Source organism: Anopheles coluzzii, chromosome 3 (genome assembly GCF_943734685.1).
Source record: "Anopheles coluzzii chromosome 3, AcolN3, whole genome shotgun sequence".
Lineage (NCBI taxonomy): Eukaryota > Metazoa > Arthropoda > Insecta > Diptera > Culicidae > Anopheles > Anopheles coluzzii.
Window position 1 is genome coordinate 79,885,127 of NC_064671.1, and position 15,000 is coordinate 79,900,126.

Here is a 15,000-nt window from a genome sequence, read left to right on the forward strand (position 1 = left end):
ATTTTCCATGGTCGAAGCGAAACCTGCATAGTAGAGTCCTACGGGATCACAAACAAATACATACAATTTCGTTGTGATTGCTTTTTTAAAATATTGACGATTTCCAGAAATGTTTGAATAATAGGCTATATCGTTATAGCAAGTATCTAACAGCGTAGGATATAAGTCTTAAGTGAAAAAAATATATCTTGAGTGAGATCGCCTTATTCCTATCATCGTTTTGGCTTATTTAGATCTGGAATCTGGGCGGTCCCGTAGTACAGACGTCAACTCGAACGACTAAATAACATGCCCTTCATGGGTTGAAGCCTAGAATGGACCGTCCCCCCGTAGCAAGGATTGACTATCCGGCTGCTTGGTAATGAATTAAGTCTCGGAAGCCTGTATAGGTCAGCATGTCCGCGTAGGACGTTACGCCAAATAGAACAAGAAGATCTGGAATATAGACCATTTGATGCATTGTAATATCGCATTTAAGCCTTGAGCAATCATATCAGCACCAAAAGATTTTAGGTTTCATTTAGTTTTTAATATATATATTTCACCGTTTATGCCCAACTAATTGTTTAACTATCAAATCGTTTAACAGTTTGATTATTTATTCACTTTAACTAATTAATACTATAACTCTCCCGCAAATTTACATGTTTTCCTGTTTTTTCTCATTTTCAATAATCACTTAAAAGATTAACTTTCCATGCACTGAAGAATCTGATCTACATTCTAAAGACCATTAAGGTCCTATTTCCAGACATTTAACGTCCAAAGCATTCCACGCCCAGCTACCCCACCCTTGACACACAGCTGGCATTCCATATCCATAACCCGTTACAGGTGTTTCGCTCCAACCCAGCTGTATTGCCACCTTCAGGCCACATCCGCTTTCCGCTAATTATCGTTCAACTCGTACGCTGACCCAAATTTCATTGATAGGATCTGGCTCATCCATTCAAGTTATTGCCCACCCGCAAATGTTACACATTTTGCTATGTGCCGCGTGCGCCGTGTTTACCTTTCGGACCGGACCGCAGCTTGGCAGCCCTGACGGGTAGGCCTAAGCGAGTATCGCACCCACTACTCGATTTGGCCACGTTCAAGCCCACCGAAGGGGGGAGATCTATAATGCCTGTGTCTGTGTTCGGTTTGCCCGTTTTGCTCGCTATATTTAAACGACCATTAAATTTACAAGCATTCCCCCGAACGTACCGCTCCACCATGCTTCATACCGGACCAATCAAAGGACCAACCCTACAGTGAGATCAGAGTGAATGTGAGTTGAAGAGAAGAGACCACTTTTTTTCGATGTGACAGGCGCCAAATATGAACCGAACCACCGACAAGTTGACCAAAGACGCCAAAGACGTCATCGATTGTGGTTTCGGAAGCGGAAAGGTATGCTGAAAAACACACAAACACACTAAGAAGCGTGGGTTGCACCTTCCCGTACATTGTTGTAGCCACAGCATTGTCGAATCGGGGTGCAATCGTGAAACAAAAAACCCTCCGATTTGCTGCCATTTATTCCGTTTACAAGCCGTACCGTACAAAGTCTGGCCGGTATGTGTCTCCCAATCCCAAACAGCTGACAGAGTGCTCTGCGCCGATCGTTCGGCTCCGGCGCTACTGCTACAGATGCAGATCGTACCGGGGTGCTTCTGTCTATCGCCTAAAATGGAAACGTCTCGTGCGAACACGGCAAGGAATGCCTTTCCTCTGTCACCGCCGAGATCTCCCCTGCAATCCCCACGGCAAAGTGCCATCGCTTCTAGCCATGAATGTGTGTAAGTGTTTGTATCTAGACCGAAGTTGGCACCGTGACTACACCTCGTGCCATGCGATAGCGATGCTACAACGGGTTCTACCCCGTACCAAGTGCGCTTAACATAGATTTCTAAAAATAAGGCCTCTATCGAAGTGCCGGCATATCACCATTACTAAGACATGCGTCTCAAAAGTGCCTAAAAAAACTGCTCCTCCCTTTCGTGTGGCGATATCTTCGACACACACTCACACGAGAGGACAACCACAGAGTTTAGCTTCAAGCCGCGACTACCGCGATTCTGCCCAAAACAATCAGATCAGCCTCTTTATCTCTTGGGGCGTCTTCATTGCGGCTAGACGCACTGTGCCGGCAAGACCACGCAAGATCATTCTCGTATAACATCGCCAGCAATACAATACGTTCCAGCTCAGCTAGTGGACATTAACAACATCCCTGATCGCACCCTGAACTTGGCAATGGAAGAAGCAACGCACGTTCGATCACCCACAGGTGGGATAACTTCCATGGTGTGTGGAAATGTGGAAATGACTCAGAACTGAAGCTGAATATCCTCCAACAAGAATCGGCAACCGAAACCCACTGCCACTGGTGTGACTCGTGCACCCGCCTCGCAAATGGTGCAGGAAATTCTCTCGTCCAACCGTTGATGATGGACAGTTTGGCGGGTACGGTTAGTTACAAACCTACGGGACACACCTACGCGCAATGTTGCGGTTGTTTACGTTGGCACGCGGCGACACGAGTGTCTTTAATGAGCGCTTGATGGATGATCGAAGTTAAGTTGTCCAAGAGGATGGTGCTGTGGGGTGTGTTTCTGTTGTTGGTGCAAATGAGAAGCAATTTGTTCGGAAAAGACGGTGTGAAATTATCATCCAACACAAGTTTGGGTGGAAGAGTCCATTATCATCAGTGAAAAGCCAAGCTATAATGAGCATCCGGAAGCAACAAAAAGGAATAATACTTTACAACAATTTGGAGGAAGTAACATGGAACTTCTCTAAAAAAAGAACAACGCCACTATTCCGCCCCAATTCTATTCCCAACTCCAACCGTTTTTCGAGCGGCCTATTTGCGCTCCAGACAAATGCACGCCTCGCAACATAAATCACTGGCTCGGGACAAACTTACATCGTAATTTTTAAATGAGGCGTAAAACTACATGCTTCTTATCGTTGACATCCAAATTTGCCTGCCGGTCCCCCAGATATACCTAGCGAGGCTGTATTTTTTTTTTCTTCTTCTCTTTCCTTACTCTCCCCAATTTGAATAATTGTCCTCTCCAACCGCTCCCCGGTTCATGCATTATGCAAAGACCGTAGATCTGTGACAATCGCCTGGATCGTCCTGCTGTTAGGTTCAGCTTTTGCTTCGTACCATAAATCATCGTACAATAGAACATTAGAAACAGAACGAGGGCGATTTGGTGCACAGTGACTACACATTTCAACGGCGACTAGCGTGTTTTTGCGTGTACTCGCAGCTCCTCGACAGGAGCCGTTTTGTGCAGGTTCGGGAATGTAAGTTTTTCCAACTAAACAAATGAAGTTTACCATCTCCCCGGTGGAGCGCATTGCTCATAGGGAAAGGGTGACATAATTTGGCGCTTAAATTATTGCTCTTCTTGGAAGGACGATGCCTGGGAGATTGTTTTTTACCTCAACATACTGGCATACTTTGGAGCAAAATGAACGCAAGAATGTCCTTTTTTTAAACGGCTCATATTTTCCCACCAATTTAAGCTCCCCACGTTACCATCCACAGAACATGCAAAACATCACAGCCACGCTCGTGTGTCATCCATTTCTGTGGCCCGGTGTTTGTTTGGAGTGTTTTTCTTTTTTTTTTAATACCGTCCACCCACCCGAAACCCGAGCGATTATGTTAACGATCGCCCGGCGTGTCATAACACCCATCGGGGCATAACAAATTGACCAAAAGCTGTTACTTGACGTGGTGCTGAGCGTTTTGCTGGGGTTTTTTCCCTCCACTTTCTCTCTCTCTCTCTCCCGTTGTTTGCTTCCTCCTCATTCACCAACAACGCACCCTGGACTGGACGCAGAACGCGACGACACCTTTTCTGACACGCTGTTGACATGCTGGGAAAATGTTGTTCCACGCAGTGACGCCGGAACGGACGACCTTTGGAGGGGGGATGGCACACGCGCTTGCTGTCGGTGGATTACGGTTGACTTGACACTCGCTGGCAGGCGCTTGACGGCACCACTTGCCCCACGCGGCCGACCGTAATCGCGGGTGACCTGTGGATAATTAGCAGCATCCTCACCACTGCTGCTCTCTGTGCCGTAGCGCCTGGCGGGAAAGGGGAGCAAAGGGACAAAAGGTGTGACAATTTTCACCCGGACCACCCGAAATTTACCACCCGGAAGAGATAGACGATGTTCCACGCTGTACTGCTGCTGGTAATACTTTAATAGGCAATCGATACAGTGTTGCTGCAGAGAACGCGCGGGCAAAAAAGTACGGTTAATTATGCCAATCGTGCCATTTTTACAAAAAAAAAACGTCCTATTTTAAACACCCACTTGTTTTGCATATTAATTGTAAGGCAAACAATACAACTTTAGTGGGTGGTTTATTTTTATTCTCCACGTAAGCCCGCCGGCAAGAGGTACACCTCAAAAGCGAAACCGAATTGTAATGTGACGCAACTGATGGATCTGTCACCGCAACAATAATAAAAAATAAACTCTCGTACCTCTCATCGCACATTACGCGGCTGAGCTGATGCTGAACGCGAAGGCAATCTTGAACCGAACGGATGCTAAGAATAAAGATCATTCTCATCACATATTTTTGGCTGAGGCACACACTTACCGCCGATGAGGCAGAATCAAAACAAAAGACCGATTACTATAAATGGACATTCGAGTGACAGTGAGAGAATGAGAGAGCATGAGGCTGAGGGTTGAGTGTGATGTGAGCAGCTCTAGTGTCCACGTGCTTGCATATTTTTAGTAACAATGGGTGAGATCGATTACATCCAAACGGAACTTTGGTGTTTTTGGTTTTTCAATGTCACCGGGATCTTGGAAAACTATGGTAAACCAATATGTACAATCATATATCTCTAATATTTTAACCCAACTTTTCAACTATGACTTAGTTTTGCTACATTTGTCGTATTTTCATTTCATTTCATTTCATTTCATTTATTAATACAATATCCGCCATCAAGGCTAAAATTTTGGACTAAATTGTTTGAACCCCAATACAAGAACCCATAGCACGTAAGAAGTAGTAAGGTGTTGAATACTTCAAATTGCACATCGTCATGCAAATGATTGTTTTGAATTATTACAGTTGATACATTCCTGTTTTTTATTTTTCTTATAATTGTATCAAACATGAATTAGGGTAGTGATGTACAATGTTTTGACGTTGAACTTGATTTTATTAACTCCATTAGTTAAGCTTCCATTTGCTAGAGTGTACATCGGATTTATCAAGAGAAATTGTATGCTGCAAAAGTATCTTAGTGTTGCAAAAAACTGTAAAATGAATTATGCCACGAATAGTACTATAATCTACTATTCTACAATAAAATATAGAAGAACATTTTATTCATACAACAATCGAGATCATTTATAATGAATTTAAGCTTACTTGTGAATGTTGTTTTTGATGTAATGGATAGATCTATTTCTCGTATCTGTTTTTGGAGAAAGCTCAGGAATCCTAAACTTTTGATAGTAAATAGCCAATAAATAGATACATTGCGAAAGAAATTGCGGTAAAGTCTAATTTCTGTAATAGCTTTCCACTTTCACATCTACATCATCTACTAACACATTCAAATCTACTCCAATTGTTCTTACATTATTTGAATCCAACAAGAATATTTGTAATAAAAGAGTAAATAAACAAATAATTAATAAACACATTACATTTGGATAGTCTATTGTAGTCAATTTCAGAGCCTATTTTAAGATAAGATTTAAGTAAGATATATCAGTTTGACATATGCCGCAATACCGCTTGAAATAACTTTAGTAATTTCTAGTCTTAATCTACATAAATTGCTGTAAACTGCCCTTTCATTACTGTTTAAACCAAAACGTATCATGGCTTTACACCTACGACCAACTGAATGCGTTCCCGAAACTAGCAATTGCCTGCATAAAATGCAGTTTTCCGCACAACATGAGTTATTTTTCCATGTGCTAACAATTATTTCTTCCTTATCTGAGGCAATACGCAACTGTCGTAAAATTAGCACTTCCTAACATCCAGCTACTTACGTACCGATCTTATAACTACTTACTCATATTTTCGCTACGATTATCACACTTAAATTATTAACAATCTCTACGGTCCTACAGGGCGGCACTTGCTAACTTTGCTCCACATACCGTTAGTGACCGTAACCCTTACCTCACACAGAAGCGACCAAAACTTATTCCTACTACCAAGGAATCTTTTTGAGACGGTGCCGTTTGGTAAGAGCTAACGTACGACGCGAGTACCTGCAATCCTTACGCATTCCTTTTTTCTCCCCGGGTGGGTGCGGATGGTGCTAGAAGAAGCTGGCAAGGAAATAGCTCTAGCAGAAGTTTCCCGAGCAGATATGGCGGTATGTTTTGCACAGACACACACACACATTGCAACACTCACGCCATCAGTCACTGTCCCCGGGTGCTCCGCACATGCAAGTGCATTAGCGGTGCACCAAACCAAGGCGTTTGGGCCCACAGACCCATATGAGGCACACCGAAAAATTGCCACGAGTGAGTTTCCAGCGCATTATTCTTTACCAACCCCGGGTCCGGCTACCTGGGCCACCGGTAAAAAAGCCAGTACACCGTACCAGCCGGGCGGTTGAACGATTGACCTCCGGTCCCCCCCACCAACCGACACTCAACTTCGCAGGGCTGCTTTAGGGCGAGGCATAAATTTTTAAGCATAATTGCACCATAAAATTGTTCTGCTCCAACGTACGTGACCGAGAACTTTTCGCCGATACCGACCGCCGGTGCTGCGGCCAATACTTGCGGCCACTGGCGTAACTTTGCTCTTCCATCATCCGACCGCTCAAAACCGAGAGCGCAAAAACGAGCTTTTACGGGTTCGTCTTCTTGCAAAAAGCCCTGGCTTCTGGCTGACCCTGACTGCAGCAGTCGAAGTGGTGTACCTTTCCGATTCCTATCCTGCTTCCGGTTGCTGTTGCTGTTGCTGCTTCGCGTGTAAAGAAACGCCGAGGCAAAGGTTAACAAAATTACTCATATTCGCTAACCTCGCGGCACATGGGAGGGGAGGAGGAGGCAAAGGGGTAGTATTCGCTCCTCCCCAATACGATATGCCGGCCGGCAATAAATATCCATCAAGTTGTCCCCGCACAACCTCAGACACTCACTGGACGATGGTCGTATCAAAAAGTGAACTGCAGGAAGAAAGTTCTTGGAATTAAATTTGCTCTATGACTTAAATGCACGAAGTATTATTACATTAAAGATAAAGCTTGTATTATTTGTTGCTTATTAGGTGCTTCACAAAAATTAAATAAATTCATTTAACGGTTAAAATACCGTTAATACATTTCAAATTTTGTTGATGTAACAACACTTGCATACTTTTAGGCGTTGTGCACACGTTGCTCGACACGTTCGAGCAGTTTCAAATGCGCAAATTCAAATTAAACGGATTGTGAGTTTTATTCAAAGAATGTAGTTCCGAGATGATGCCGCGTCTACTTTAATTTATTTTAAACACTCATTCTCCAACGTATTTCATCAATCTTAACGACCCTTTTTAAAGGCCATGACAAACAGCTGTTGCGAGAAAAATGCGATCATAGTTGCCTGATGTAAAATCAAAGACGCCGTTGAGTTCGTTTTTGACAATTGCATAATCATAACAGTTTTCAGTGTAATTGTTACTCTGTGTTAGTTCAGTGCTAGTAGTGTGGCTGTGTTAATTGTTTGTAATCGTATTTCTGGTAAGTTGAGGTGTATTTTTAGCATTTATATTGTTAACCTGCTGAAGTGATTAAGACCAAAGTCTGAAGCATCACGAATATTAAGCAAAACAGGCACAACTTGCTCGGGAAGTGGTGAGGTGTACAAAACTTCTCAGGAACCATCGAGCCTAACAACATAATACACATAAAATTGTGTATTTTGACTCAGTTTTGTATTTTCCTTTAACTTATTTAAACTTCAGCTTTTCAATAAGTAGCGAATTTGCTACTTTTTATTATTTGTTGTGTTGCGCATGTATCAAGACGGGAGACTACTACTTCAGCAATGTTCCTGGTGGTCGTACGATATCCTGCTCATGAGAGTCATAGTTTATTTGTTCTCATACACAGCGCGTGAATCATTTCCTTTTTTTTGGGAAGCAAACAACACACGCTTCCTGTTGCAGCATGTCAAGTACAATCATCCGGACTTTGTCCCATACACTTCATCGCCGGTGGCGTATCACATATGCCGAGGTGTGTTGTTGTCACCATGGTGTGTATCATAGCTGGCGGGAAGATTTGTTTGATCGGCTCACATCCCAGGAAGACGATCGTGTTGCTTTGGGGGAGGGGTACTTCTAGAATAGTCGTGTTCATCAGACCGTTAAGGAATCCAGGGCGATATCTCGGGTATCAACAATTCATGCTGAATGTGGCACATAGATAACCTCATACCTCGAATTGCATTAGATAAGATCGAATGAGTCATACTGTTGTCCGTGAAGATCGGTTCCTATCATCTCCACACACTAACTGATTTCTTTCTAAATCAATTCTCCTTTCAATAATTTGCCTTTTATATTCCATGATCTGCTGGTTTATGGCTCTGACGGGGGCTGCATACTAGAGTAAAGTGAAATTAATTAAGAAAAGCGAAGGAAAATCTTTCAATTTCGCTTTTCGAATGATAATTTCGCTTTAAAAACTGAAGAAAAAAAATAAGGCAGAGCAACACGCATGTCTATGGAAATTTACTACTACACCATATTTAATGGAAAAGGAAACTTTAAAAACGAAAACCAAACCAATGTGTCCATCCACGTGTTGAGCGCTCCCCATTTGGGTGGGATTGTTCCCCGTGCAATGAAAAGAGTCACTTTCTTTTCCAAGTCACCGACGCATTTCGATATGTTTCATTGACCTCACAGTAAGAGAAAAAAACACACCCCTTCTTCCTCCATCCAGCGTGTGGCACGTGGCGCAATCCAATTGGGAAGATGATCTGATTGCAATTTAGCACGCGTGAACTGAGCCGAGGGCTCGGAATGACCGGCCCCACCACGCCATGCTGGTTTTTTATTGATTCAGAGGAAATGCTACGGTGTATCACAAGCCGAGGTGGTGACCATCACACAAACGCACCCGGTGGTGGTCACTCTGAACGGTGTTACCTTTTTTGGTGCGAAACAAAACCAGCTGGGTTGCTTGGATCGGGGCTTTTAGTGGAGGAATAAAGTCCCATGCACTTCACCAAGTGGGACAAGGGATATTGAGCGAGTTTCTTCTCAAAGACAGGTAACGCAGAGCAAAGAGAGCAGTTTGATTTGTTAAAATGCTCTTCAAACAAAAGAGAAGGTGTCCTATCTTAACGTCCCCGTGGGTGGTATACCTAGACAAATCATCTCCAAAGTTTGTTTGAAACGAAGAAGCATAAAGGGCTTAAACTACTTTCAAAAATTAAGATAAAAGAATGCCATCTCATGAGTTCTTTCCTTCAGTTTTTGTTTTTGCAACCTGCAAGGTGAACGCAACCATAAATGTGGGAAATGTTTGCAAAACAAATGGAAACTATTCCACCAACACTCGTCCACTGCACAATGGGGGGGCGGAGAAGCAGATATCTACGCCCCGCCGATAAGAAAGACTTGATGTGATGACGGTGTCATTCGTGCCTCGCATCGCTCCGGTGCATTTGAGATGGTCACATTCATACTTTTCTTTTCAAAAAAGACAGTGAAAACCTTTCTGTGTCTTGCCGGGGTGTGGCGATGATAGTGCTGGCAACACTTATAATTATTATGAGAAAGCATTGCTCATACACACCACCATTGAACGGCTCTCTCTCTCTCTCTCGTCCCCACGAATAGGTGCAAATGTGAGGACATTAAGTTTTCAACAGCTTCTCGCTGTGTTTGCTAATGTCGCCACCGGACCACATTTTGGTCCATTTTAAATACTGTGCTCTGTGCTATACGTGTCTACACTGACCTGTGTCAGGAATGCTGACGAGAGGTGGTTAGTTTTGCAAAATTAAATCCAATCCTCAGAACATTGCCAAAATATTACGAATTGGAATTGCTTGGTGTAGCGCCTTGAAGGTAGTTCAACTTTCATCTTTAAACGATTCACGTAACGATTTTCGCGCCCATCACGGAACGGCTCAATGGAATGGAATGCATCGTCTTTTGCTGCCTCCCTTGCTAAAGCGGCGTATGTGTGATCTAATTTTCTTCCATTTTCTCCTCCTACTAGCTCCCAAAGATGTGTGTGTGCACGTAGGGGAGTTCTCTATGTGTGCAATAAAATATACCCACACCTCATCGCTCAAAAGGCTGAACAAATCCGAAAGGTCAATCATCATCAGAAGTGTAGTGTGGTTTATGGATGGAGCAGCGCTATGCCCGACACCGTATTTAATTTGATGCCACATGGCTTAACCTTTCTGTTCTTTCTTTTTTTTATTTTTGGTTTTAGCCAACCAAACAAGTAATTGCATACATTTGCGAGCTGGTGGAATTAATTTTGGTCCCGGGAAGGCGACGTACTCTAGTACGGTTTTCGTGGCATGGGGGAAAAATCGACTCAAGGGGCAACGACAAGCGCGCATTTTGCTCTGGTGCGCCCGGTGTAAGCTGCAGTCGGTGCAGTCCGCGTTTGCCATATCTCCATAAATGGGTTCGCAGAAGCATAAAAGAGCAAAGGACCAACTGGAAGAGATGTGAGGCTCTTTTTTTCGACACTCTCGGTTGATCTCTCAGGAAGACATTGATCTCTCTTGCAAGATTATCCTTGAGTGGCAACTAACTTACCTTGAGAGAGGTGCAAACACGGTTTTTGCCTACAGAATCGGGTAGAACACGAACCTTAATTTCCTTATAGCTTAAAAGGATTTTTTACTATTTAGTTATTGGTACTCAACTCGCATTCGGCATGTGCAAACTCCTCCTCTCACTGCTAAAGTTCAAGGTTATTCCATTTTTAAATCCTTTTCACTTTCTATGACCTAACCACTCAATCGCGCAACGGCCGCAAGCACCTCAGTAATGAATCCCGTAAAGTGCTCTCTACCCGCCTGGTGTGTATGTAAACAAATTTAAATTCAAACCACCACACTCACCGCTGCTTAGACGTCTAATCCGCACGCCTTCCCCCCAAAAAAAGCGCATCCTAATTTAGCTCATTAATAATCATCGACGGGTAATTGTTCAATCTTACTGCCCGCCAACACGCTTCACGTTGCCGCGGTACGTTATTGTGGGTGGCACGGCGCGGTTCCCTTTCTTCCACACGTAAGGGCACATCGGACCGGGTTGGCTCTCTTGCTTCCGATCGTCGTGATCCCACGAGAGATCGCGTGCTTTAACACTTACCGATCAAATTCGGATCGGAGCGCAACCCGTACTAATCCGTACCGTGTCCACCGCTAGCACGCCGCTCTCAATACCTTAGAAGGCTTATTATGATTCACCTTAGGTGTGTGGCAGGCAGCTTTCAAACGATTTTCTTCCGCCCGAGCGCCGGCACTCACCGCCAGACAAATGAGATACACATCCAACCGGCATTACTATTCAGGTGTCTAACGCAGTGAGCATGTGTGATTATGTCTGTGTGTGTGTCTGCTGATGTTGTTAGACAGCGAACCACTTTTTCCATTACCCCTTTTCCCGGTACCCCTTTCGGACGCAAACCCCGTGGGAAGGTTCGTTGCATCCACGGTAGGGAAAAAATTCACGGTTATTCATAGCTCTGGGCCATACCCGTGCGCGAATACCACACACACGTGTTTATATTGCTGCGATGTGGTGGCCAATCTGGCTGGCTGGCTGGCATCTTGTCCACTCTCTCACTCTCTCTCTCTCTCTCACCTTTTCTCTCTCCCTCTTTGGTATCTCATTTCGGTGGCAAGCGTGCTCGGCGCTCGCCGCACTACCATAAATGGTAAGATAGATGTGGTCGGAAGGATCCATCACCGAGTGACTGATCGCCGCACCAGAATTGGAGAGGAGAGCAAACCCACACGGCGTACTCGTCGTCGCACCCTTGCAAAGCAGACGACGAACCCCTGCCACTACCAGAGCCGGCGTTTCACCGCATGCGTTGCTGTGTTTGTGTGTGTGTGTGTGGCTGGCAATAATCCGATGAGACGGTTAATAGCGACGCATAGGGGACTTGATCGTTCGCACTTTTTATTTTATTTTTGGGTTTTGGCTACCCTGGAGGAGAGAGGAGGGAAAGGAGGATATGTTCGGAACTCGCTGCAGGTCTAATGAACCTGCACTGGTGGTGTGCAACGAACGGTGACATATACACCTCGAAGACCTCGGCCTAAAGGCCACCGGAGTGGAGCAGCACCACCTACTCGCCACACTCGCGACGCCCTCATTAGCAGCTGAATAGGGCCTGCCTGTCTGCCCGCGCTACTATCCAATTGGGATCTTATTGGAGGATGATTATTTTTAGTAGCGATACCGTTGCTGTGGTTGGCATATTTGTATAGAAGACTGTATTTTAATTTGATTCCCTTTAGATTGGCTCGTGTTTTCTTTTCGGTGCGGGGAAATTAAGTGAAAGATGTCCTCACCACACCACACCACAACGCACGTGCTAAGAGGGGATCATCGCATTGTGTCTATAACTCTTTAGCAGCTCTAAAATATGTTCCGGATGCGGTCCCCCCGCAAAGGCCCCCCAATCACGCAATCGGAGGAAAAAGTGCACACCAAGAAACCGAAAACCCCGGGATGATGGCACAGATGAATTTATTGGGAACGGCAACTGGGCTGGACGCACTGGCGGAGGTGGCGCCAGCTGCATGGCTGCTTTTTATGCCTGATCCAATTCGCTATTCCACGCAAGACGAGCGAGAAAGAGCCCCCTCGGGCCGGGCGGCTGGGTTGCTTACTACCCACTGAAGCTGTGCAGCTGCCTCCCCCTTCTCCTCCCTCCACAAAACGTAAAGATGCACCGGTTGGTGTGTATCGGAGTTTTCTTTTCGCCGCTTAGAGAGTGTGCCGCGTGGTGTGCCGAGGGCCCTTCTTCCCGTTAGCGTAATGTGTGCGCCCTCGTTTCGGGCACCTTTCTACAGCGGGCGCCCGCGCGCGCCTACTTGTAATTCGGTTTTGTGCGGCCCCCACCACCCCCCATCCACGCCCAAGACCTTGAGGGAGCCTGGGTGAGAGGAGCAAGGGAGAAGGTAGCGAAAGCAACGGGCGCAGGTACCCCGTTTTTGGGGTGCTTAGAGTTTGAAGATCTTCACGCTTTCCCTAAGCCAGCGGAGCCAGCGCTCGGCCACGAGTAGGAGAAGGAGAAGAAGAAGCAGCGGGGCTTAGCGCCGCATTCAATCCGTTCCAATCCGTCAGCTCTCCCTCGTCGGTGGTGGCGTTTGGGGCAGCGAAAGAGATGGTACTGGTGTGGCTCTCCAGCTAAACTTTTGTGTTGATGCATTTGTATCGCAGTTTTTCGGAGTTACCGTTTTTCTTCATTTTTGCAGATGCGATGCCTACCCTAAGCAGGAGACGGCGTTGCGGGATCTCGCACAGAAATTGCTATTTTTCTTCTGTCCCCTTACCACACGCTTAGGCCAAGTTCATTACGGGCGACAGATTGGCCCGTATAATGTTTATATGCTCAAGGGTGCTAAAAATAGCCGCAAACGAGGAGAAACATACATATCGCTTAAGCGCAGACGAAGTGAAAGATGTACACAGATGGAGCAAATATTAAAATATCATCATTGAGCGGCACGGCGACGTACGTTGTGCGCGCGCGGATCGTTGATCTTACTACGTTATATAAAAATCGCGTCCGCACGTTGGAAAGGAAGCCGACGACGGTGACGGGAGAGGCTCAAGACGGTACACACCACATGCAGGCCAAGGGGGGGGCTTATATTTAAATGGTTTAGTGGAGCTATTTTTTGGCATGGTTTTGTGTGATGGATTGTAACGAAGGATTGTCTAAACACAAGCTGCAAATTTAATTTAGGAAATGGAAGTGTTTATGGAGTAAGATATCCAAGATGCTTGGAAAATGAAATCTTGAGGTGTAAGATATCATTTCAAATGTCTTTAGAGGAATGACAGCTTTACAGGAGATCAAAAACAAGTAATGAAATGCCCAATACTATCAATAATGTTTTCCAAAGCCAATCAATCTTTCATGGTCCACATTACTGATGTGCTCTCTGGAGTGCATCGACGACTCCACTCCAGCTCCTGGTAGAGTAAGTCCGATTTCAACTCCAGCAAGCGGAACCACAGCATTACTGTAGCACAGCATTACTGTCGTCGCTAAGCGCTATTCTTAGAAACAATTGCTTGTTTACGCACAAAGGAAAACACAATAAAAACTAAAAACTAAATTAAATGTCGACACTGACTGACTTCGGCCAATTCCAACTCTAGATGACTCCAACTTCGGACGACTCTAACTCCGGACGGTACCAACTGCGGACGACACCACCTCCGGACGACATCCACTCCAGACGACTCTGACTCCGGATGTCTCCAACTCCGGACGACCCCAACTCTGAACGACTCAAATTTCGGACGATTTCATCTCTGGACGACTCCAACTCTGGACGACTCCATCTCCGGACGACTCCAACTTCGGACGATTCTGACTCCAGACGACTCAGACGCCAAACGACTCAGACTCCAGACAACTCCAACTCCGGATGACTCCATCTCCAAATGACTCCGACTCTAGATGTCTCCAACTCCAGATGTCTCCAACTCCGGGTGTCTCCAACTCCGAACGACCCCAACTATGAACGACTCAAATTTCTGACGATTTTATCTCCTGACGACTCCAACTCTGGACGACTCCATCTCCAGACAACTCAAACTCCGGACGACTCAAACTCCGGATAACTCTGACTCCGGACGACTCTAACTCCGGACGACTCGAACTCCGGACGACCCCAACTCCGGACGACTTCAACTCCAGACGACTCGGATGATTCCATCCCCAGACGACTCCAACTCTGGACGACGCCAGACGTTTCCGGACGACTCTGGAC